This window comes from Cebus imitator, unplaced genomic scaffold (assembly GCF_001604975.1).
Source record: "Cebus imitator isolate Cc_AM_T3 unplaced genomic scaffold, Cebus_imitator-1.0 Scaffold389, whole genome shotgun sequence".
NCBI lineage: Eukaryota > Metazoa > Chordata > Mammalia > Primates > Cebidae > Cebus > Cebus imitator.
The window spans coordinates 1,377,609-1,400,176 of NW_016107704.1; the positions used below are offsets into that span (position 1 = coordinate 1,377,609).

A 22,568-nucleotide genomic window follows, 5' to 3' on the forward strand; every position below is an offset into this window, starting at 1 on the left:
ATTGGGATCAGGTCCAATGCATTAGGCATGGGAGGGCGGTTCCCAGCTGCTGAGTGGAGAGCGGAAGTCCTGGGGGAAGAAAGCAAACCTCACTGGAGTGTGCAAATGGATTAGAGGAAGAGATACCAAAGGCGGGGAACAGGCTGAATGGTGGTTTATCAAAGCCAGGGAGAGGGGAGGAAATACTCAGTCTGAGCCTCATCATCCTGTAGCCCCTGTCACTATTTATGACTTTTGGACTCAGGTCACACAAATCTTTTTGTTCAGCATAGTTGTGGGTGGCTATGCAAAACAGCTGCATCCATCCCTCCTCATTTCATGATGGAAGTTTCAGGTCTTTACATCTTGCCTTTTACAAACTCATGGCTGCCTGTTGTCTGCATGCCCGTCTCCCTTGCTGGTCCCTGAGCATCCACCTTTGGCACATAATGGGTTTCCTGTGTGAGCAGTGGTCTTATTCCATGCATTCATTGGTAGGATGCTGGAACCAACAACCTCTTTCTCTCCTGTACCCCTTTCTCAATCCAGACAGGCTTTCATTTTGATATTTAATAAGGAAAACATGGAAAGCTTAAAGCCTCAATCTTAGAACCCATTGTCCCTGTAGCACTTCAAAGAAATGTATACTGAGAATTAACTAGAAACATGGTGTTGATTTAGCTTAAAAAGGGGTTTAAATGTGGTATTGCTTGCATCTTTGAACTGAGACATTAACATGTCCTAATAATTCAGCGAGTCCTTTATGGCAAGATAAAATGTTGATCTGTGGATTTTTTTCTTTTTTTTTTTTTTGAGATACAGTCTCACTCTGTCACCCAGGCTGGAGTGCAGTGGTGCAGTCTTGGCTGACTGCAACCTGTGCCTCCTGGGTTCAAGTGATTCTAGTACCTCAGTCTCCTGAGTAGCTGGAGTTACAGGCACACACCGCTATGCCTTGCTAATTTTTTTATTTTTAGTTGAGATGGGGTTTAGCCACGTTGGGCAGGCTGGCCTCAAACTCCGGACCTCAAGTGATCTACCTGCCTTGGCCTCCCAAATTGCTGGGACTATAGGTTTGAGCCACCATACCTGGCCTTATCCGTGAATTCTTAAGCCAAGGCAGAGTTAACCAGCGTATGGGAAGAGAGGACGAGGCCTTTGAAATGCTGTTCATGACAGTGGTGTGAATGTAGATGGGTCTCTACTATAAACATGATGTGAGCAAGTTCTCTGCAGATGGAGACAGCTGGTTACAGGATTTCAGAGAACAATTCTGGAAGCACTGATGATCCAGAGCAGTTTATAAGATGTAAGCAGACCAGCTGACTGCTACTATTAAATGCCTTCATAATCAGCCTTTTTTCTGTAGCTCCAGGCCTGGAGCCAGGTGATGGAGATCCTAGGTCACCCTTTGTTCCGAGAGGAATTTCAACTCTCAGAGCACAGTGGCCTCCTTATTTCCGTAAGAGCTATGGTGTCTCCTCTGTGCCCTCTCTGGCTGGATACTGCTCTCTAAATGGATATTTATTTATTTATTTATTTGAGACAGAATCTCACTCCGTTGCCCAGGCTGGAGTGCAGTGGCACTATCTCAGCTAACTGCAACCTCTGCCTCCTGGGTTCAAGCAATTCTCCTGCCTCAGCCTCCTGAGTAGCTGGGACTACAGGCACACACTGCCATACCAGGCTAAGTTTCTGCATTTTAGTAGAGACAGGATTTCACCATGTTGCCCAGGCTGGTCTCGAACTCCTGAGCTCAGGCAATCTGCCTGCGTCGGCCTCCCAAAGTGCTAGGATTACAGGTGTGAGCCACCGCGCCTGGCCTCTAAATAGATTTTAAATGGTAATACAATCTTCAGACATGGAGAATCATTATTACTAACCACTTCCGTGCCCTAGAGGCACAAAATGGGCTATGCATTGTAGCTGTATCTTGGCCATTGATTGCTGGTTTGACGTTGGACAAGTTGCTTCACTTCTCTGAATTGTTATGCTAGACATCGCATGTCCAGATCACAAATCTCAACCTTAAAGTTGCAGGGTGGGACTTCGGGTTTCCAAGGACCCTCAGGCTCTGTAGGTCTACCAAAATTGCTGTAACCAGATTCTGGAAAGGCTCTGGGCCTGGCTGACCACACTAGATGGCATTTCCTTTGGCACTTGGCCTAATGTACTGGGGCCAGAGGGTCGCTCACACCTCTGCAAAGCTGGCCGCAGTTCCAGCCCATGCTCCCAACCCTCCAGCTGCCCTTCCTGTCTGTGTGCACATCTCACATGGAGGCTTCCCCAAGCCAGTGTAATAATTCCCAGTTTCCTTACACCTTCACAGGCAGGCAGTCCCAGAGTACTGAGACAGAACAGAGCCCGATAGTAGAGTGAGCCTGGCTCTGCCTTCCTGGTCTCTGACAATCACCATGAAAAGAACATCGAAACTCTCTTTCCTCCTGCTCTTGTTCAGCAGAATGACACCTCCTTGCTTGGGGAATTGCATGAGTGTACTCACTTTCAGAAAATGTTCCTAACCTATTTTTATGTAACTATTAATCCTCAGTTCTGAGCATTATCAGCTCAGAAAGAAGGTGCCACGGGTCTCACTGTCAAACAAGGAGAGACTGAAATGTACTTCTGGGGAAATTTAAAATTCCAGGGCTTACACTATTTATCTTTAATATGTGCTCACAAGAAAGAAAACAGGAATTGCCTGACAGACGTCCCTGGGGAGCTGCAGGCCCACGCTATCCAGATGACCTGGTTTGCGGCAGAAAGCGTGGGCCAAGCAGAGCAGTACTAAAAGCATGCTGTTTTGTATGGTTTCACACACAAAGAATTTCAGTGTGTCTGTTCCCCAGAGTTATGATGGTCCACGTGGTAAGAATGAGAATATCTGTGAAAGAGAGAGGATCAGGTGATCAGGCCCAGGTGAGTTTACTAAACTCATTTGTCATCAGTCTAAAACCATTCAGCATGAATTTCTGAAGATGGTTAAAGTTTAAGTAGGCAGTGTCTACTTAAGAAGACTATTGGAAACTGTTAAAATCTGGTGTGATACTGTGCACATAGAAGCTTGATGCATATTGATTGAATGACTGAACGAATTCACAGTTGACGAAACATTGCCCTGTGGCCTGAGATCCAATCTGTTCCATGTAGTAGATGATCCAAAACAGAAAATGCATTTGCAAGCTCTCCTAGGGAAAGCCCCTGCACAGTGAAAGAACTTTTCTCTTACTTGCTTTTTAGGTGACGGGCAAAGAATAAGATGAAGTAAGGTGTCACCCAGAAACGGGACAAAAAAATGCTCTTCAAAATGTATTTTAAAAATTGTAAAAAAAAATAATGATCTTTAATCTCTGCTCCTCCAGCAAAGGAAGAGGTAAAAATTAATGAGGTGCATACACCTGCCCTCTTCCTCTGTTTTGTCGTTCACTGCAGTTTTTCTTTCACTGGTTTTCATTCACCATGGAAGCCAGATTTGAGGTCTACATCAGAGGTGGGCTTTGCCGGCTGCCATGGGAATCCCAGCTTTGGAGTGCTGTTGCTGTAGCTGCACTTGCCAGAATTTAAATTGGAGTGGCTGGTGTTTCCATGGAGCCTGTTGTCTTCAATTTTTATCATTAATAAACACATCTTCATTTGGATTAAATACCTCTTAATATTTGATTGGGGCTGAGCACAGTGACTCATGCCTATAATCCCAGCACTTTGGGAGGCCAAGATGGGCAGATCACTTGAAGTCAGGAGTTTCAGGACAGCCTGGCCAACATGGTGAAACCCCATCTCTACAAAAAATACCAAAATTAGCTGGGCATGGTGGCACGTGCCTGTAAACCCAGCTACTCAGGAGGCTGAGGAACGAGAATCGCTTGAACCTGGGAGGTTGCAGTGAGCCGAGATCACACCACTGCACTCCAGCCTGAGTAACAGAACAATACTCTGTCTAAATGTGTGTGTGTGTGTGTGTGTGTGTGTGTGTGTGTGTGTGTGTGTGTGTGTTTGGTTTAAATTTAACTTCAATGATTAATATCATTAAAACATTATGTTTTAATGTGAAGATTTCCAAAATTTCCTGTTAAATATGAGGCAGTTTTACTCTTGGTGGGAGAGTCAAGATACTTCTCTCCCCAACCACACTCCTTGCTTTAGCCACCGTTTCCAGAGTTGAATGCCATTTTAAAACTTTGGACAATGGTTGCAGGTTCTGCGGACATGAGAATGTTTGAATTCTGTCTTTCTGTGAGGTCTGGGATGAGCCACATCGTGGCAGAAGCAGGACAGAGTGACTTAGCACTGGGACCCCATGACTGTTGCACAGGAGCACAGCACACCTTCAGAGGGCCTTCTGAGTTCCCACGTTTCTCCCCACAGTGCCTCCGGTATAGTTTTCATCTCGATTTTCTCTCAGAAGGACCCGATTTCATAAAACTACCTTTATTCATTTCTCATTCAAGCAAATAGTCAAATATAATTAGGAACTTTTGTATGTAATTATAATTGGTCTTGATGGTGATAATATTTTTGAGAAACATGGTATTAGTAAGATCTTAAACATTAAAAGCTAACATGATTTGCCAACAAGTATCCTGTTTTATGAAATATATTCAAGTATGTTCTGAAGAGTAGCATACTGCAGCCCTTCAATAAGCATTTCTTCAATTGAATGAAAACAAAGGGCAAAATTACTACCTTTATAAACATTTAGCTTAGAATGTGACCTGAATTGACCAACTCTGTTGATCCATCCAATCTGCCATATTCCCAGAATAATTATATTCTATCAAAGTAGAGAAAACAAACACCAAAAACTCATAATGAATGAATCTAGCCTGGTCCTTTAAGAACATTTCTGTTCTCTGCTCAGAAACAAGAGACATTTAGTGCGTACATGTGAGATTTGCCTTCCATTATTTTAAGACAAAGATTAGGAGTATATTATACATATAACAATGACTTTCATTTTTAAAACTGATTATAATGCTTTCATTGTTTGCCAAATTTTCAGGCTATAATAAACTTATGATCATATTAAAATTTTACTTGCCATCAAAAAGAATAATGCCCATAAATGATTGTAAAGTATTGAACAAATAATTTTGAGACAATAGTATTATAAATGGAGATAAACCTCATTGCTCCACTATTTGAAATGACGATTATGTCAAGTCCTGGTTCTGACTATTGTGAATTAAAGGAAAGTATTTACTCTGCCTTTTAGGAGGAACTGAAGTTTACCTTGGATAATAAGGGAAAGCATCTTATTATGAAAAACTTCACACTAATGTGTGTAGAGTAAATGATAGCTTTAGAAAATAACCATTTTTAACCTCCAAGTAAATAATAGATTTTTACAAAAATTACCAATGGATTCTAGAACTATTGTTAATTGCAAATGACAAAACCATACCTATGCAATAGAAAGATGGAAGGGTCGCCATTAGCCAGTTAACTGAAGTTAGCATCCCAGTAGTATGTCTGGTGGGAGACAGTATGGGGCCACAGGGAAACACTGCAGCGTGTCCTTGCCCAGAACATCATCTGAACTCCATCACCCGCATGTGACTAGGCCATTAAACCAAGGGTCACTCGCACCTGTTTGCTAGGATAGTCCTGTTTTGTGCCTGTTATTTGGGTACAATTATTGGTAAGATCTCTTTCACTCTCAAAATATTCCAGTGTGGATAAAGTGCAGAGTTATCCTATTTATTCCTAACTTCCAGTATACAGGCAATACAGGAGACAGAAGAGTAAGTGAAGTGGTACCATGAGGAAAGACAGAATCGGTCAATCCAGAAAGCGGAACATTCCACAGAATTGCCCTGCTTTCTTCCCGGCATCGATGTCACGAAAATGAGGGGTAAAGTGGGGCTGGGCTGGTGTGAGGCTTTCTAGACTATATGAAACCCAAGGCACACGCCAGTCAAAATGCAGTGCATGGACCTGGATTGGGTCTTGGTTTGGAATAACAAAAAATAAAAGCTCGAATGATAGATATATGGGAATCATTGAGGAGAGTTGATTGTAGAAGACATTGGAGAATTATTATTATTTTGTGAAATGTATGTGAAAGGAAGAAAATATTATTTATTATTGACCTCTGTAGTGGTAATTCCCTAACTGATGGTTACATATAACCATACTTATTGATATAACCATATTGATTTATATATATCCCCCGAATGTTACCCTGGGCAGGACAGCTATCTCTGTCTTGGCTCTGCTTTTTTGGGGAAACCAAAATAAGACCCAGCTAAGAAATCAAATGACCAAGAAGATGTGAGGAAACGTCTTTTCCAAGTGACTGATTGATTGTGAAAAGATGTACAAATGCATTCTAGCTGCAAAATTTTCCTGTGTTGAATTCAGAGACTTTTCACAAGGAAAGGCTTCAGATGAACATTGAGAAAATAAAAGCTGTAACAAAACCAAACCATAGTGAATATTATAAATGCAGCTCTAGTCCACAGGACAGTCTGGAAGTGTGGGGGGTGCAGAGGACTGCAGGCTGGTATTCTTTTGGACCTGATCTGTATACCCAGGTCACTGACAGTAAGAACATCTTCAGGGGTAGGAGGGTGATGAATGAATTAGACTCAGGCCACTACACTAAGTTGAGAGCCTTGACTCTTTTTTTTTTTTTTTTTTTTTAATGGAGTTTTGCTCTTGTCACCCAGGCTGGAGTGCAATGGCAAGATCTTGGCTCACTGCAGCCTCCATCTTCCAGGCTCAAGCGATTCTCCTGCCTCAGCCTCCCTAGTAGCTGGGATTACAGGCACCCACCACCACGCCTACCTATTTTTGTTGTTGCATTTTTAGCAGAGACGGGGTTACACGACGTTGGCCAGGCTGGTCTCGAACTCCTGACCTCAGGTGATCTGCCCCCTTCGGCCTCCAGAAGTGCTGGAACTACAGGCATGAGCTACCACACCTGGCTCTTGACCCACTTTTAGACCAGTTGCAGGTGGTGTGCCACAGAGGCCTGTGTGTAGCTCCCATCACTCATACCGGGCACCGGGGCAGTGGATGAGGGTCGCAGCAGCAAAGTCATTGCTAGAAAGGAAAACCAGTGCAGACAGCTCGATGGCCAGCTGACTAAACAGAGAGGAAATGTTGGGGAATTTCCAGGAGGGAGAACACAGAAAAGCAAAAAGTAGAGAAGGGAGAAAGGGAAGGACAAAGGTGTTAGCAAGTTTCCCTCCAGAGGTGGTGCTTGTTCTAGTCTCTTCAGAGCTGCCTTCAGAAAAGTCAGCTCAGGTCCCTGGAGATGACAGGAGCCATCGCCGGGAAGAGTGGGGTAGGTAGATGCAGAAAATTAACTCCCTTTTTGACATGAAAGTGACAGCTCTGTTTTGACAGACCCGTGAAATAAGCCCATGTCACATAAGGTTTTCTTTTATAATAGAGTATCTATATAATTTTAATTTTTCTATAATAGGATTGTGTGCAGCACAAAACAATAGGCACATTCATGTTTATTCATTAACAGTCCTGGGGCTGTTTCTCATCAGTACTGCAAGTTCCTATTCAAGAAAGTTTTACTTACGCCCAACTATTTATAAAATTAAACAGTAAAGTCATCGCTTAACTTAAGACCTTAAGGCCTTTTAAAGTGTGAGTGTGTCAAGGAGACATCAATTCTCAGGGAATCTAATTGTTTCAAAACTATTGGGGTTTCTTTTTTTGTTCAATGAGAAAAAATTCCCTTGAATATGTGTGAGGGTGTGAGTGTGTGAGTGAGCTACATGTGTATGTGAGTGTATGAGTGTGTGTGAGTGAATATGTATGTGTTTGATGAATGTGTGAGGGAGTGTGTGTGAGTGACCTTGTGATTGTGTAATGAGCATGTGTGTGTGAGGGAGTATGTGAGTGTATGTGTAATGAATGTGTGAGAGTGTGACAGTGTGAGTGTGTGTGGGCATGTGTGTGAGAGTGTGAGTGTGTGAGGAAGTGTATGAGTGTGTGAATGAGTGTGAGCCTGTGTGTGTTGGAGGAGTGTATGAATGTGTGAGGGTGAGCATGTGTGTGAGGGAGTGCATGTGTGATAAGTGAGTGTGAGCGTGGGCATGTGTGTGTGAGTGTGAGGGAGTGTATGAGTGTAATGAGTGTGAGTGTGAGCATGTGAGTGTGAGGGGTTGAGTGTGTGTGAGCTTATATGAGTGTGAGTGTGAGGGAGTGTATGAGTGATGAGTGACTGTGAGTGACTGTGAGCATGTGTGAGTGTGGGGGGTTGAGTGTATGTGTGTGAGCATATGTGAGTGTGAGTTTGAGGGAGTGTATGAGTGTGTGATGAGTGAGTGTGAGTTTGAGCATGTGTGGGAGTTGAGTGTATGAGTGTGTGTGAGAGCATGTGAGGGTGTGTGAATGTGAGTGTGTGAGGAAATATATGAGTGTGTGATGAGTGAGTGTGAGCATGTGTGAGCGTGGAGGTTGGGTTGTGTGTGTGAGCATATGTGAGTGAGTGTGAGGGAGTGTATGAGTGTGTGATGAGTGAGTGTGAGCATGTGTGATTGTGGAGGTTGAGTGTATGTGTGTGAGCATATGTGAGTGTGAGTGTGAGGGAGTGTATGTGTGTGAAGAGTGAGAGCATGTGTGAGTGTGGGGGGTTGAGTGTATGAGTGTGTGTGAGTGTGAGCATATATGTGTGTGAGCATGTGTGAGTGTGAGCGTGTGAGTATGAGTGTGTGATGACTGTGTGTGAGTGTGAATGAGCATGCAAATGCGTGAGTAGAGCCATGTTGCCCAACAGTAAACGAGGCTGGAGCGTGTAGTCAAATGCCTTGAGTTGAAATCCTGTCTCTCTCTGCTTCCTACTAGTTTTGAGACTAGACTGACATTAATTTTTGTGAGACTGCTTTTAGGGCTGTAAAATAAACATAATACCTATTTTACAGAAGTTTTGTGAAGCTTGAATGAGATAATTTGGGTGAAGTGCCAATCCCAGTACCTGGGCCATCCTGTGTCTAACAGATGCAAGTGACTGTCATTTTGTGCTCATCTCCTTTTCTTCCGATGAATTTTGAGGCACAAACCTTGTAAGATGGTCTGTATTCATTTGGAATATCAGAGAACTACATGCAGAAGGAAAAGTGGCAATGCCAGCCCTTGCACGTTTATCTGAATGCCACCGCTTGGCTGAGGCGCTCCATAAGGTCACGGCGACAGGGCTTTGCGTGAGCCCCAACTGATGGCTTGCTCTCCTGCGAGTCTCTTGTCATGGAAAGCTGGGGGTGTGGAGAGCATGGGTTGTGTTGGGTGAGGCTGCAGGGAGATTTCAGGGAGCCCACTGTCAGCCGTGCAGCTGCACCCCATACACCCCGCCTCCAGGTCTCAGTCAGCAGGGAGGGGACTCGCAGGGTCTCCCACTGTCTGGAATGTCCTTTACTTGGCAAAATAACCTCTACTAATAAGAGCTTGCATTGCGTTTTTTTGTTTTTGTTTTTTTCTGATTACAGGATTTTGGAATCTGTAAATGGAATTTTATCTTTTTCGTATTGAATTATCTCTTTTCTTATAAAGCCCAGGATTTCTTACAATTAAGAAACAGAAAAGAATAAAAAGAATGGGACTGGGTAGAGAGAAGGCTTGTGGTAGTTTGGGTCATCCATTTAGTAATAATTCTTAGCCTGAAGCTCAGTGCCTTCAGTGATTAACTTCCATATAAAGCCCAGTTTCAATGCTTGGCCCGAGGCAGTCTTATAGTCTGTTGTATGAAACAATGTGAGGGCTTCGATCTGTCTTTTAATACATATTGTGCTATTTTTGAGCATTAGAATCTGCATTATGAAATGGACATCTAATTCTTAAGGGGAATGAAGGGAACAGAGAACAGTCTGCCCCCACCCTGCCACCACTGTGCTTGCCAGCCTTGCTCACCAGACGGGAAGGGCTGGGAGATGTTTCACTCAATGGGAATCCCAGCAGAGAAAATAGAAGAGACACTTAAGACCCCTAAATATGTATTTGTCAGTAAAATCTATTGACTGCGTGAATGCTGGATGCCACAACAATCATCTACAAATATTTTAACTGCATTACATCAGATAGGAGTGCTGGGCGACCCGCTGGAAATGGAGCGGCCTTTGGATGCTGGAGTCTGGAGTTGAGGAGACGCCTGGGCTGGAGATGTAACCTGGGTGTGGCAGCGTCGGGACCGCACAAGGCCTGATACTGGAGAAGTCACCCGGGACTGAATCTGGTGGAATCTGGGGCAAGGAGAGGAATCCTGCAGTGGAGACTGGGAAAGTGGAGGTGCCAGCCAAACAGAGGCAAACGAAAGCTTCCGAAGGAGACAGCGAGCCAGAGAGCCAAGTGCCTTGAGAGGAGGAGCATGGTGAGACCCGTGGTGACTTTCTGGTGGCGACAGAGCACCTGCACCGGGCCGCAGCAGTGATGCTGATCAACTTAGTTACTTCCTAGTTCCCTTAGAGGGAGCTACTCTGGCCCTCTGCAGTCTGTGTTCTGCTCCATCCAGAGGACGTCTTTAGCAATAGCCTTCCACTTGACAGTGATTCATCCTCAGGATGAAAACCCAGGCTGGTTGGTAGATGTTTGCTCAGGTTTCATGTTTGCCTTCGGTGGATTAGGGCAAGTAGGGCAGGGGAGAATATTGCAGGCCCGAGAAGCAGCAGGTGCGGGAATGCAGGTGCATGACTGGGGGCGGCTCCCTCTAGACACTGAAGAACCGCGTCGGTGGGTGGGAGCCACCACCCTGGGGGGCAGGAGTCACAACCCAGGGGGCAGGAGCCACTACCCAGCAGGCAGAAGCCACAACCTGGCAGGCAGGCGGGGCTGCATGAGGAGGGCCTGAGCCAGGCCCAGGTGATTGATTCCACCTGCCACAGCAGAACATCATTGTGGTTTCATAGCACATGGGAGGAGGCTCACATGTGTGCTGCACAGAGCTGACTTTGGACCTCAAGGCAAGGGGATGGTAAGGATTGTGTGGAGATTCAAGGAAGTCCCTAAAAATGCGTGTCATTGGAGTGTGATTAAAGAGGTTCTTCTCACTTTGTCCCCACAAGCTAGCAAAGCCCAAGAAACACATTTCCTAAATGGCGAGATTGAACTGGGGAAGGAACATCCTGCTGACCCAGCCAGAGACTCTTAGTCTGGCAGCGCCTGCCACTGCAAAGCTGAGGGTGTGGGATATGGAGCCGTGAGACGCGCCTATCCTCGTCCTTCTCAGAAACGAGCGGTGTCTCCCAAGCCATCAAAACACACCCAGAGATGTCACCTCCGGTGTCTCAGAAACTGTGAACAGAAATCAGGGAGATTGGAAAACACAGGGGAATTTACCATGGAAAATAAACATTAAAATAAATCAGAGGACCGTGACAGCGCTGTTCACAAAAGCCAAGACGTGGAAACAACCCAAATGTCCATCTACAGGTGGATAAAGAAGTTACAGCGTATTTACACGCCATGGACCTTGATCCAGCCCTAAGAAGAAGAAATTCTGCAATGTGTGGCAGCATGGGTGAGCCTGGAGGACACAGAAAGACAGATGCTGAGTGATCTCACTGGTGTGATGAATCTAAAACAGTCAGATTCACAGAATCAAAAAATCTCAAGCTATCCCCCACCTTGGCTTTCTAACGCTTCAGGAGGCCAGGGTGGGAGGATAGCTTGAGAAGAGGAGTTTGAGATCAGCCTGGACAACACAGCGAGACCCCATCTCTGCAAAAATATTTTTAAAAAATTAGCTGGGCATGGTGGTATGCACCTGTAGTCCCAGCTACTTGGCAGGCTGAGGCAGGAGGATCTCCTGAGCTCAGGAGCTGGTTGCTGGGGTTAAGGGATGGGAGAAATAAGGAGTTGCTGATCAATGGGCATACAATTTCAGTAATGCAAGAGCAAGCTCCGCAGGCCTGCTGTGCAACCGTGCAGCTATAAGCAACGGTCATGCGTCGTATTCGTGAAATGTCAAGAGGGTAGGTCGCATGTTGAGTACTCCCGCCAGCAAGAAAATAAAAACATTAGGGAAAGTTGTAAATACTATTGGGATGCAAGATGCATAACAAGACACAGTGTACTCAATCCACACACCTTCCAGCTAGGAATGGCCCCGTATGGCTTTATAGGAAACTGAGAAGAGCGGGACTCCACGGCGAACGACAGCAAGAACTCCCACGTGCAGAGACGGCCGATGGGGTCTCAACGCCGCCCATCAGGAGTCAGACATCCCAGAGCCATCTCATAAACCGTTCAGTGTCAGAATCAGCCATGTCTCTGGGCAACTTACCCCTGCCCTGTCCACTGCCGAGAAGATAAGAATTCGCCCCCGCCACACACAGAATTTGTTATCACTTTTAAGGACAAAATGCTATGGAAGCTGCTTATTGGCTTATTACCATTTTATTTTTATCCAAACTTCTTTCAATTAACAGGAACAATGTAAAAGGAGGCTTCCTCCCCCAGACAAGTGTTCAAACAGAGCACGCCTGTTTTTAGGGCATAGTCCATGGAGTAGTCAGAAATCTTTTCAAAAGTGTATTTCCCTTCTCCCTCCTCTCTCCTGAACCTTGTGGAGCATGTAACTGGAAAAAAAATCCTAGAAATATAATTATGAAAATAAATATTGTGCTTCCAACATTGGATGAATATGATGCCATCCTTACTTCTTCCCATTAAAGACATGCTTGGCCACAAAGTATTTACTAGAAGTTAGAAAATCTCTGAATATTTATGGAAATATGCAAGAATTACAGTTTAGTGATGTGGTAATAAATGTACTGACATAGCGACCCTGGAAATTAGTTTGCACATCATCAGAGCGTGCCTTCCTCTTGCCTGCAGATTATACAGTTTGAAAATTGACAGTTCCCCAAATGCGGCCTTCGTCTTTCTCTTCCTCTCCTTCCCTCTCCACGCCAGCCCGTCTCTTTCTCTGGTGCAAACACACACAATTTGATTACCAGTTTAAATTACTAGTGTCGAATTATCAATATTATAATGACCATGAGTAAACCATATATTTTTTTCCATATATGCAAAAAAAGTGACTGAGAACCTAATGGAGAAAAGTAAGATAAAGCATGTCTTTGGCAAGTAATGAAAGAACTGAGTGTTAACATTTTCATCGGCTGAAGGCAAAGGCAAACTGTAGTGGCCGCACGGTGTTTACTCCCATGGGAGTTCATCCTGGTGTGGGAAAACCATCCTTCTGGATGTTGCTGGATTAACATATTCCAGGCAACAATCTGTGCAGTTAGTATTTGCTATTTTCTTATATAATGCTTATCTTAATCAACCTGACATATCTTGATCAAAATTACTAGTGGCCAGGAATAAAAATACGTAAAATAATATAAACTTTTCCTTTGTACACTCAGGCCCCCAGGAATGAACAAATTTATTCAGGTATAAGCTTCACAACCGGTTTCAAGGCTAAATGTGAGTTAAAATTATGCTTGATGAATTGATCAAAGGTGCTCCCATATTAAAATACTTGCTAAGTTTGGTCATCTGTGGCGAATTCCTTGTGAAATTCTAATATGGTTGTACAAATCTGACTACATTTTTATTTACTGGAGGCTTATTATGGAACAGAATCTGTTGACCAAATAATATATTTTAAATTTAAATTTAAAAGAATCATTAACTTCTGCCTGTCGTGATCAGCCAGCATTTGTCTGTGACATGGTACTCAGCACTGCCTCCGCCCTGAACTCCAGACCCTACAGTCTCAGCATCTGTGTCAGGGTCACTCCTGCACCTTCCCCTCCAGCCCCTCACTCCCCCCAGCATGCTCTGCCCCTCCCTTAGCCAGAAGAGGAGCCTTGTGGCTGCCACCAGGAGCTGTCCCAGCACTGCCTTTTCCTCTCTCCCTCCCTCTTCCCACCTCCCCTCCCGGGGATGGTGCCCTCACTGGCCTGCCCTGTGTCCTGCTTGTCTCCACAGAATACCTAAAGCATCTGCCTTAGGCTTTCTCCCTCATTCAGACCTGCAAAGACGGCTGCATACAAAGTAACAGTCGAAATGATGGATTATGGAAGAAAAAACAGAACTTTTAAATATCCATCCTGCTTTCCTTTGGATAAACTGACTTATTTCCTCTAGAATTAGCAATAGTTCTGAACCCCTTCTTCAGTGACGAGGACAGGATTCTTAGATGAAATATCTCCTGAAAGCTAACAGAAGCTGAGGGAAGAGTACACCTGCTTTGGAAAGAAGTAGTCTTGAAAGGGTGACGTAATACTTGATCGGTCACCCAAATGAAGCATAAATCTCATTATGTACTCAAAATATAATTAGGTAGTGTAATTCTTTTTTCTCTTCAAAATACAACAAATATCTCATTTTCTGATTATAAAGTAACACGTAATCATTCAAAGACTGTTCAGAAAAAACTTAGAAAAATATTAAAATCACACTTGTAATAACTTTTGCCTGAAACCTCAGCACACAAAGGTAACATTTTATTCTGTACATAATATATGTAGGTATATGCTATATGTGTTGCACGTGGCTACCAAAACATGAAACATGCATGTGGCTACCATATAGCCATAACCCACGATTTCAGTTAATTATAGCAGGATTGGCTTTGCATCTTAGTAAACACAGATTGCATAATATAAATAAACACAGATGGCCGGGCGCGGTGGCTCACGCCTGTAATCCCAGCACTTTGGGAGGCCGAGGCGGGTGGATCACGAGGTCAAGAGATCGAGACCATCCTGGTCAACATGGTGAAACCCCGTCTCTACTAAAAATACAAAAAATTAGCTGGGCATGGTGGCGCATGCCTGTAACCCCAGCTACTCAGGAGGGTGAGGCAGGAGAATTGCCTGAACCCAGGAGGCGGAGGTTGCGGTGAGCCGAGATCGCGCCATTGCACTCCAGCCTGGGTAACAAGAGCGAAACTCCGTCTCAAAAAAAATAAATAAATAAAATAAATAAATAAATAAATAAACACAGATTTAAATGAATGTCTATAAATCACACTTTCACTGAGGAACATGAAGGTGATCTCTAATTTACGCTAGGTTATGCTAAATATAGCAAACAAGTTACAGAAATTCTGGGTCAAGAGGTGTTGGAAGAGCTTTTAAAATATTTATTCCTATGGTTTCAGATCAGAAAATTGATTCTCAGATTATTTTAGTCCTGATCACTAATGTTTCATCCTGAGTTTGCAGTGGAGTGGATGGCACACTGTTAGCCAGTCTTCTGATTAATAAACCTTCTCTCCAGATAGGATACCTGCAGATTGCTTGGCCCACAGGATAAGTTCAGTAAGTTTTATTGAATGGATAAATTACTGAATAAGAAAATAAGTTATGGTTAAAGTAGTTAGATAACTAACTTTTCTGGGTGATTGCTCCTGCAAAGAAGCATTCTGTAAAATTCTAGTTCTGTATATCTCCTAATACTGTTACAGACAGCTACGCTTGTCTCTTACATCATTTATTCATGCTTTCAGTAATTAGGGTGCATTTTCTACATGCTTACCAGGCCAGAGCAGCTGGACAGGTTGGAACACCATTGTTATTAGTATCCAATCCCACTTCTTCATGCTGGAAAACATTATCTTTTCATTTCTTGCAAAGCATTCACTATTCATCAACGCTCAGAAATTTGTGGGACTTTTGTCTGTAGAAATTTTCTTGTTTTTACATGGGTTATTTTAATGGCTATTTATTAATAACTTAATGATCATGGCACTTTGTATTATTTCTACATGGGAAATTTATTAAGTTTTATCTCGTTTCTTTAAGAGAGAGCTAACATTTTCTTCATGTTTGTAATTTTTACACCATTGTCTGTGAGGTCTTATTCACTAAATTGAATTTGAAAATATCCACTGCGAATAATTTGCTGCCAAAGAATATATTTAATTATTCACTTATACATTCTAGAATGAAGCAAGGAAATGTTAATAAACACTAATTTAAACTACAGAATAATTACTAATAGAGTTGCTGTTATTGTATATGTGAAGATTTGAAATTAGTAACCTATCTTTCATAAGATAATCATTAGTAAATATCAAAAAATAAAAAGGAAAGATATCTATAAATGTCCAGTTTTCTAATCAAGTTTTTATGACTCAGAGGTTCATCCATGTAGAGTTGCTTTAATATTCTTATTTCAGGAATAGAGAAGTTCCTCCATCTTTTTTCTTTCTGATAACAAAAACTCTGTTATCAGATCCGTAGGACATCATGGAAATCGGGGGACAATAAGCTGAAGTGTCATTTGGTGAGATTCATCAGCCTCATTAATGCAAACAGCCCATGCCCATCTTTATTTTACAAAAGCTGCAGGAAGGTGCCCTCCCAGTTTTCCCATAAACGGTCATGTAGAAAATCAGTCTGTTCCTTCTGTGAAGGAGAAATGCTTCTTTATCCTTCACATATAAATTCAAATTATTTTGATACTAACCCATGTTAATGTTTACTTTATTTTCAAAATGAGTTAGTTATGTTTTGGAAAATAATGTTGATGTGCTCACGAACTGAATTTGAGTTTGCTAATTACTCTTTTCATGTAGCACTTACTGGGTTTAAGAGCATGGCCAACCCTGTGCAATGCAAGCCTCCCTCCACCTGGAGTCACCCCTCCTTGGAACTCCTGAGACGATCGCAGGGTACACTGCCCAATTTAGAATGTATCAGGGACTGTTTCTCTATGTGTGAAGCTGTCACTCCCACCAGACATGCACTCTGTTAAACACTGAGATTAGGTCTTAAATAACCTCTTTCCTTCATGCAGTAGACTCTCAATAAATTGATTACGTAGCTAAAACGTTATTCTGTAATACATCTTTCAGGTCAGTATTTTAGGAAGTCGCAACTCATGGTGAATATTGTTGAATGACATTAATGAAGAATATGGTGACCACTAATTTAAGAGTTACTAAAGCAGTTTCAAATGAATTATGAAAGTGGTTATTAAAAACATTTTAATGAGAAACCCATTATTTTAAAGATACTTGTTCTGCACTCTATCACAGGCATTCGAACCTGTTTGCACATCGAAATCACCTTGTTGAAATACAGAATCTGGGTTGGGGTGTATGAAAAGACAATTAAGAATCCATTTCTGAAAGTTCTCAGGCAATGCTAACATGCAGCTGCATTTGGGAACCCACTGACCGGAAGTCTCACTTCAGCCTTAATTATCTTTTATCCCCTTAATAAAAGAGAACTGTTTTTGGAAGATATCTGAATTACTTTGACTTAGAACCAAGACTATTTTACAAGATGCAGAAATTTGATAAAAGGCTATTATTTTTCATAGGGCAATGGATTTAGAGGCTGTTAAATTTTGATAATGCCAAGTGGTTAAGAATCTGGTTTAATACATAAAAGCATAACAATAATGACAACAGTAATAGTATTTTCTTAGCACTGACACTTGTTTAGTTAAGTCTAATTGTCTTTCTGAAGATATCTATGATGCTAATGAAGCCCTCTTTTGAGTTAGAATCTAAGTTTTATTTTACCAGCCAGATAAAACTGTTGACTCAAAGAGCATGCAGATGTTAAAGTATCTGCTTTTTCAGAAATTCTGTCCCTCATCCAGAAAAGGAGTTGATGGGGAAAAATAGGATTTACTGAGTAGCGAGGACATGTGAAGCATTGGGGTAGGCATTTCAGGTAAATAACCTCTCTCCAATCCTCACAGCAACACCAGGAGGAGGCAAGGACTGGAAACCTGTTTTCCAGGCCAGGAGACAGAAGTTCTTCCAGGGGCACACCTTGTCCAGTGACCTGTTACTTGTAAAATACAAAGCAGTGATGAAAGAGTTCATGTCTTGGAAACCCCCAGGAAAGCTGAATTCTCCCACAGAGTTTTAATTCTCCAATCCATGATGATCTATTCTTCTTCTTTGAGCACTAAGACCTTATGATAGAAAAGAACCTTTGACACTTTGTGGGATAAAGGACACCATTGGTTGTGGTCTTTTCTGTGAAAACCAGCTCCCCAGGAGCTCTCTCAGTATTGAAAAGTCCCAGCCCCAACTCCGCCTTACCCTTTTGACCCTGTCCCAAAGGAGCTGGACCAATTAAGTGATTCCATCCCCACAGTCGCCTCCACCCATCTTCATCCAAGCTTGAATATAGTTTCCCATGCAAACCTTATTATGGATGCCACTGAATTCCATCTACCTTGTCTCAGTGTCTGCCGCCAAAGACCACATAATTCTACAGAGTATGTGAGTCATGTACTCATGAATTTATAAGATGAGGAAGTGTATGTAGAGCCACAGAGAGCACCACAAAGTAAGTGTTAGAAAGCTGTGGTCGTGTGAAAACGGCACAGAAAAATCTGTATTTGTGCATAGGTTGCCTTTCTTCTTTCCTTCACATTCAGCCGCATTTTAAAAATCACACACCCTTCCCATACAAAAATTGAACTGATTGTACAATTTCCTGCTCCCCACATCCTGTACCTATTTTTTGACAATTGAAGAAATTGTCAAAACCTTAGGACAACTGAAGAAATTTGAATGTTAAATTTCAAAACTTGAATATGGTAGAAGGTAGAATAACACTACGCATATTGTTGTGAAATCTGATTGTACAATTTCCTGCTTCCCACATCCTGTACCCATTAAGTCATGATGCATCTGCAAGGGCTGGTCTGCAGGACGGGTAAGCACGTCCCTGGGCACACAGTAAGACGTAGTTCTTGATGTTCTTTGGAATAGGCGTCTTAGTTTTAGAATTAGTTTATGATTAAAACTACGTTTTATGTGGACCTAGGGGAAATATGATGGATTGAGTTAGCAGAGTTCCAAGTTCCAGAGGAAATGTCAGGGGAGGGTTGGATAATTGAGTCCAGTGTTCATCTCTGAAGGTCAAATGAAAAATAGTGAAACCACACTGATCTCTAACTCTGGAAGTACACTCATACACATCAGAACTGCCATGGGCTCAGCCTATTTTTTAGGCAGTTGGCAATACAGGTAATCAGATTTCCCATGCCTTAGCCCTGCTGTGGACTCTGACAAGGTTTGAGAGTTATTTATGGTGAAGATGGCCCAATAAATGCCTGTGAATTTAAGTAAGGGAAGATGCTTATCTACAGCAATGCCTGTGAGCAGACTTAAATCAGCAATTCTATTTCTCTGAAGCAACAAATCAAACTCATGAGAGGATGACAGTAAAATCCCAGAGGACAATTAACTTGTCAGCAGTTCACATGACTTAGTCCTTTTACAGAGCTACATGCTAACTTTGTGATTAGATTTTGAACTATTAAGAAACTTTTGATTTAAGGAATTCAAGGTGAACATACTTTAACTTCCAGATCACACGTAGGCAGTAAACCAACTACCTTCATTCTCATATTCTTGGGTACTTTTCCATTCTTTAGACTTTTTCACCCTTACCCTCTGGGCCATTGTCTTATTTTCCTGTGGCTGATGTCACAACCCAAATTGTTGTAACCTAAAACAACATAAATTAATTATTTTACAGTTCTTTAAGTTAGAAGTTCGACACAGGCCTCACTGGGCTAAACTCAAGGTATCGGCAGGGTGGTTTCTTTTGGAGGCTTCAGGGGAGAGTCCGTCTCCACTTTTCCAGCTTCTTGAGGCCGTCTGCATTCCTGGGCTTGTGGCCCTGCTCCATCTTCCAAGCCAGCCACAGCAGATTGAGTTCCTCTTACTCAGCATTACCCTGACCTCCTCTTCTGCAGACAAGCCTTCCTCGTCCTCCCTCTTCTGTCTCTACCTTTGTCTCTACCTGGGGCTCACCAAGCTCGTCCAGGGTAGCCTCCCGTCTTTAGATCCCTAAGTTAATCATCACGTCTGCAATGTCTTTTTTGCCATGTGAGGTAGCATAGTCATAGGTTCCAGAGTTTCGGTTGTGGACATCTTTGCTGGGGCATCATTCTGCCCGACCACAAGCATGTACCCCGCACTCACCGTGGGCGGCAGTTAGTTGGTATGTGCTTTATTTCTCCATCTGTAAACCGCTGATGAAGAATGTGATTTCTTCTCTCTACCAGATTCACCTACCCTGATCCCAGTGTCTTAGTCTGTACAGTGTGACCATAACAGAATGCCTGGGACTGGGTATTTAATTTAAAAAAATAGATTTATTTAGGTCACAGTTCTGCAGGCTGGGAGGCTCAAGGGCATGGCCCTTGCTTCTGGCAAGGCTAGGGCTTTTGTGGTGCTGCGTCAAAACACGGTGGAGAAGGTCAAAGGAGAAGTGGACAAGAGCAAAGAGAGGACCCAAGGGCCTCCTGGCTCTGTAAAAAGCCACTCGCATGCGACTGTTCCATTCCATGGGGAACCAACTCAGTCTCACCAAAGTGAGCCCTTACTTCTGTGAGAACAGTGCTGGGCCATTCATGATGGATCTGTATCAATGATTCCAACACTCCCCACTAGGCCCCACCTCCCAGCACCTCCACTAGGGGGACCAAATTTCATCAGGGGTGTGGCAGGGACAAAGCAACCATATCCACACCATAGCACCAGTCTGGGGGCTGGATGCACCTAAAAAGGGAACAAAAAGCCCAGAGTTTATCCATCCAGCAGTCAAATACCAAATAGATCCAAAAAGTTGGACGATGGCGAAGAACAGGCTGAGTTGAAGGACACACACTATACTGAATACAACAGAAGCATTGAGGCGGTCAGACCTCAGGCAAATTCAAGGCCAATAGCTGGCACCATGGTGGGAAGATGAAGCTTTGCATAAACATAAGTTCAATCATTATTTATCGTGTAAGGACTTGGTAACTGAAAAAGTGCAAAGACGGTCCAAACCTCCTAGATGATGCTTCCTTGCAGGGTGAACTTTGGTAAACACTGGGGGATGGAGAAGAGGGGAGTCTGCCTTCCAGGCCTGTCAGTTGCTCTTACTTGTCCTGAGAACACAGGGTCTGATAGAGCATTTGTTGGTCGTCTGCATGGCTGTGACATTTTACTTTATTATTTCTACCTACCACTTTTATAAGTATTTTTTTTCTCTATAAAACAGGCTTTTATATAACATTTGGAATACATAGCATTACAAATTAATCACATTAAAAATTTACTCTCTGTTCCCTTATGATACATTTATTTTGATATGGTGTGAAGATAATCATTACAATCTGTGTTAATTACTTTACACACTGGCATTCACTAAACATGAAAATTTTCAATGTTTGAAAGAAAATAACTGGCCTTTTGAATATTAATGAGTATTCTATCTTATTCATTTTCACACCAAATGATTAGGCAAAAGCTTTTTACTAGACATTAGTATTTTTATTTATTAATTTTCAGTCCCCTTAGAAGAACTCAAGGTATTCAAACTTGTACCACTTAAAGATACAAATGTAAATAATCTGAGAAGGGGAAAAGGAACTAGAAAGGGGGAGAGTAGAGAAAAGAGAATAACGTATTTAGACTTGAGGCAAGAACAGGCGTTTTGTCTTAAGACACCAGCAGGGCACAGCACTCAACAGATGCTCTCTAAACATTCGTGGCCCAGTGGAGTGAATTGAAGAGTGGGTTGGCAGCGGTGAGTGGAAGAGCAGCAAAGCCTCCTTCCCCGGCAAACCTGAGGAGGAGGAAGGGAAAAGCAGCTGCTGTGGCCACTTGGGAAGAAGAGTCAGGGACAGGCAGCAGGGGTCATGGGGAGCCCCTGGGAGACAGGAACCACATCACAGCGGTCAAACATGAATTCCAATCTGCCAGGGGCCCAGAACCCGTCTGCTGGTTTGCCTGAGATCAAGAATGTATGCAGAAAATGCAAGCAAAAAATAAACAGAATCAACTTTGTAGCCACCACCCCAATGTTAAAAGTAACATTTTATGACTTTTAAAAGGCATTATTAAAATGCACTTGTTGGCAAGGGGATTAATTGCAGCAGACTATGGCCACTTTGCAATGATAAATGAAAACCCCAGTAGGGCTTGACACAGAGTAGATCTAACAGGAAGCTGCTGAAGTGATGTGACTTTGGGGATCAAGGAAATCCCCTTTACTCAGAAGAAAATGACCTTTATTTATACACACATGTGCAAGTGTGAAGGCACAATCATTCATACAATGATCTTCCATTATTTTAAACTAAACAATGACTTCTTTTCCTGTTGAAGTAAAAAGGCACTTTGCATGTCACCTGGAAAAGAAGGAGGCCATTCAAGGAATGGTTAGAAGGGAAAAAAATAAAAATTTGTATCACTACCTCATAACATCAATTTCTAATAGATTAAATGTGGAAGGCACGATTTTAAAACTCCAAAAAGATAAGAGAATGCTTTTATGATTCTGGGAATGAAATAATATCTTAAGAACTAAAAGCATTACCCACAAAAGAAATTATAGTTAAACTTGACTATATTACAGTTAAGAACTTCTGCTCTTAAATAATAGCATTAAAAGGGTGAAATTATAAGACATATATTGGGAAAAGACACTTGCAACACCAATAACCAACAAGGGATTTACACCTGGAATAAAGGACTCTGAAAATCAATTTCTAAAAATGACAATCTCAAAAAAAAATGGGCAAAAATACAAGCAAGAATGTCATAGAGTAAAGAACTCCAGTGGTCAATGGAAATATGAACAGATGTTCAACCTCCTTACAAACATAACTTTACAGTGATCAATTTAACAGTTGGTGAGGATACAGAT

At 42.5% G+C, this 22,568-nt stretch overlaps 1 long non-coding RNA gene across 1 annotated transcript in view; it reads left to right on the top strand.

Annotated features, from left to right (window-relative positions):
- The window catches only part of LOC119468179, a 221,579-nt gene extending 200,489 nt beyond the window's left edge, over window positions 1-21,090 (top strand). The window contains exons 2-3 of the long non-coding RNA XR_005196823.1: window positions 19,404-20,524; window positions 20,558-21,090. This is a non-coding gene — a long non-coding RNA (uncharacterized LOC119468179). The remainder of the gene's footprint in view (window positions 1-19,403; window positions 20,525-20,557) is intronic.
- The last annotated feature ends 1,478 nt before the right edge of the window (window positions 21,091-22,568 follow it).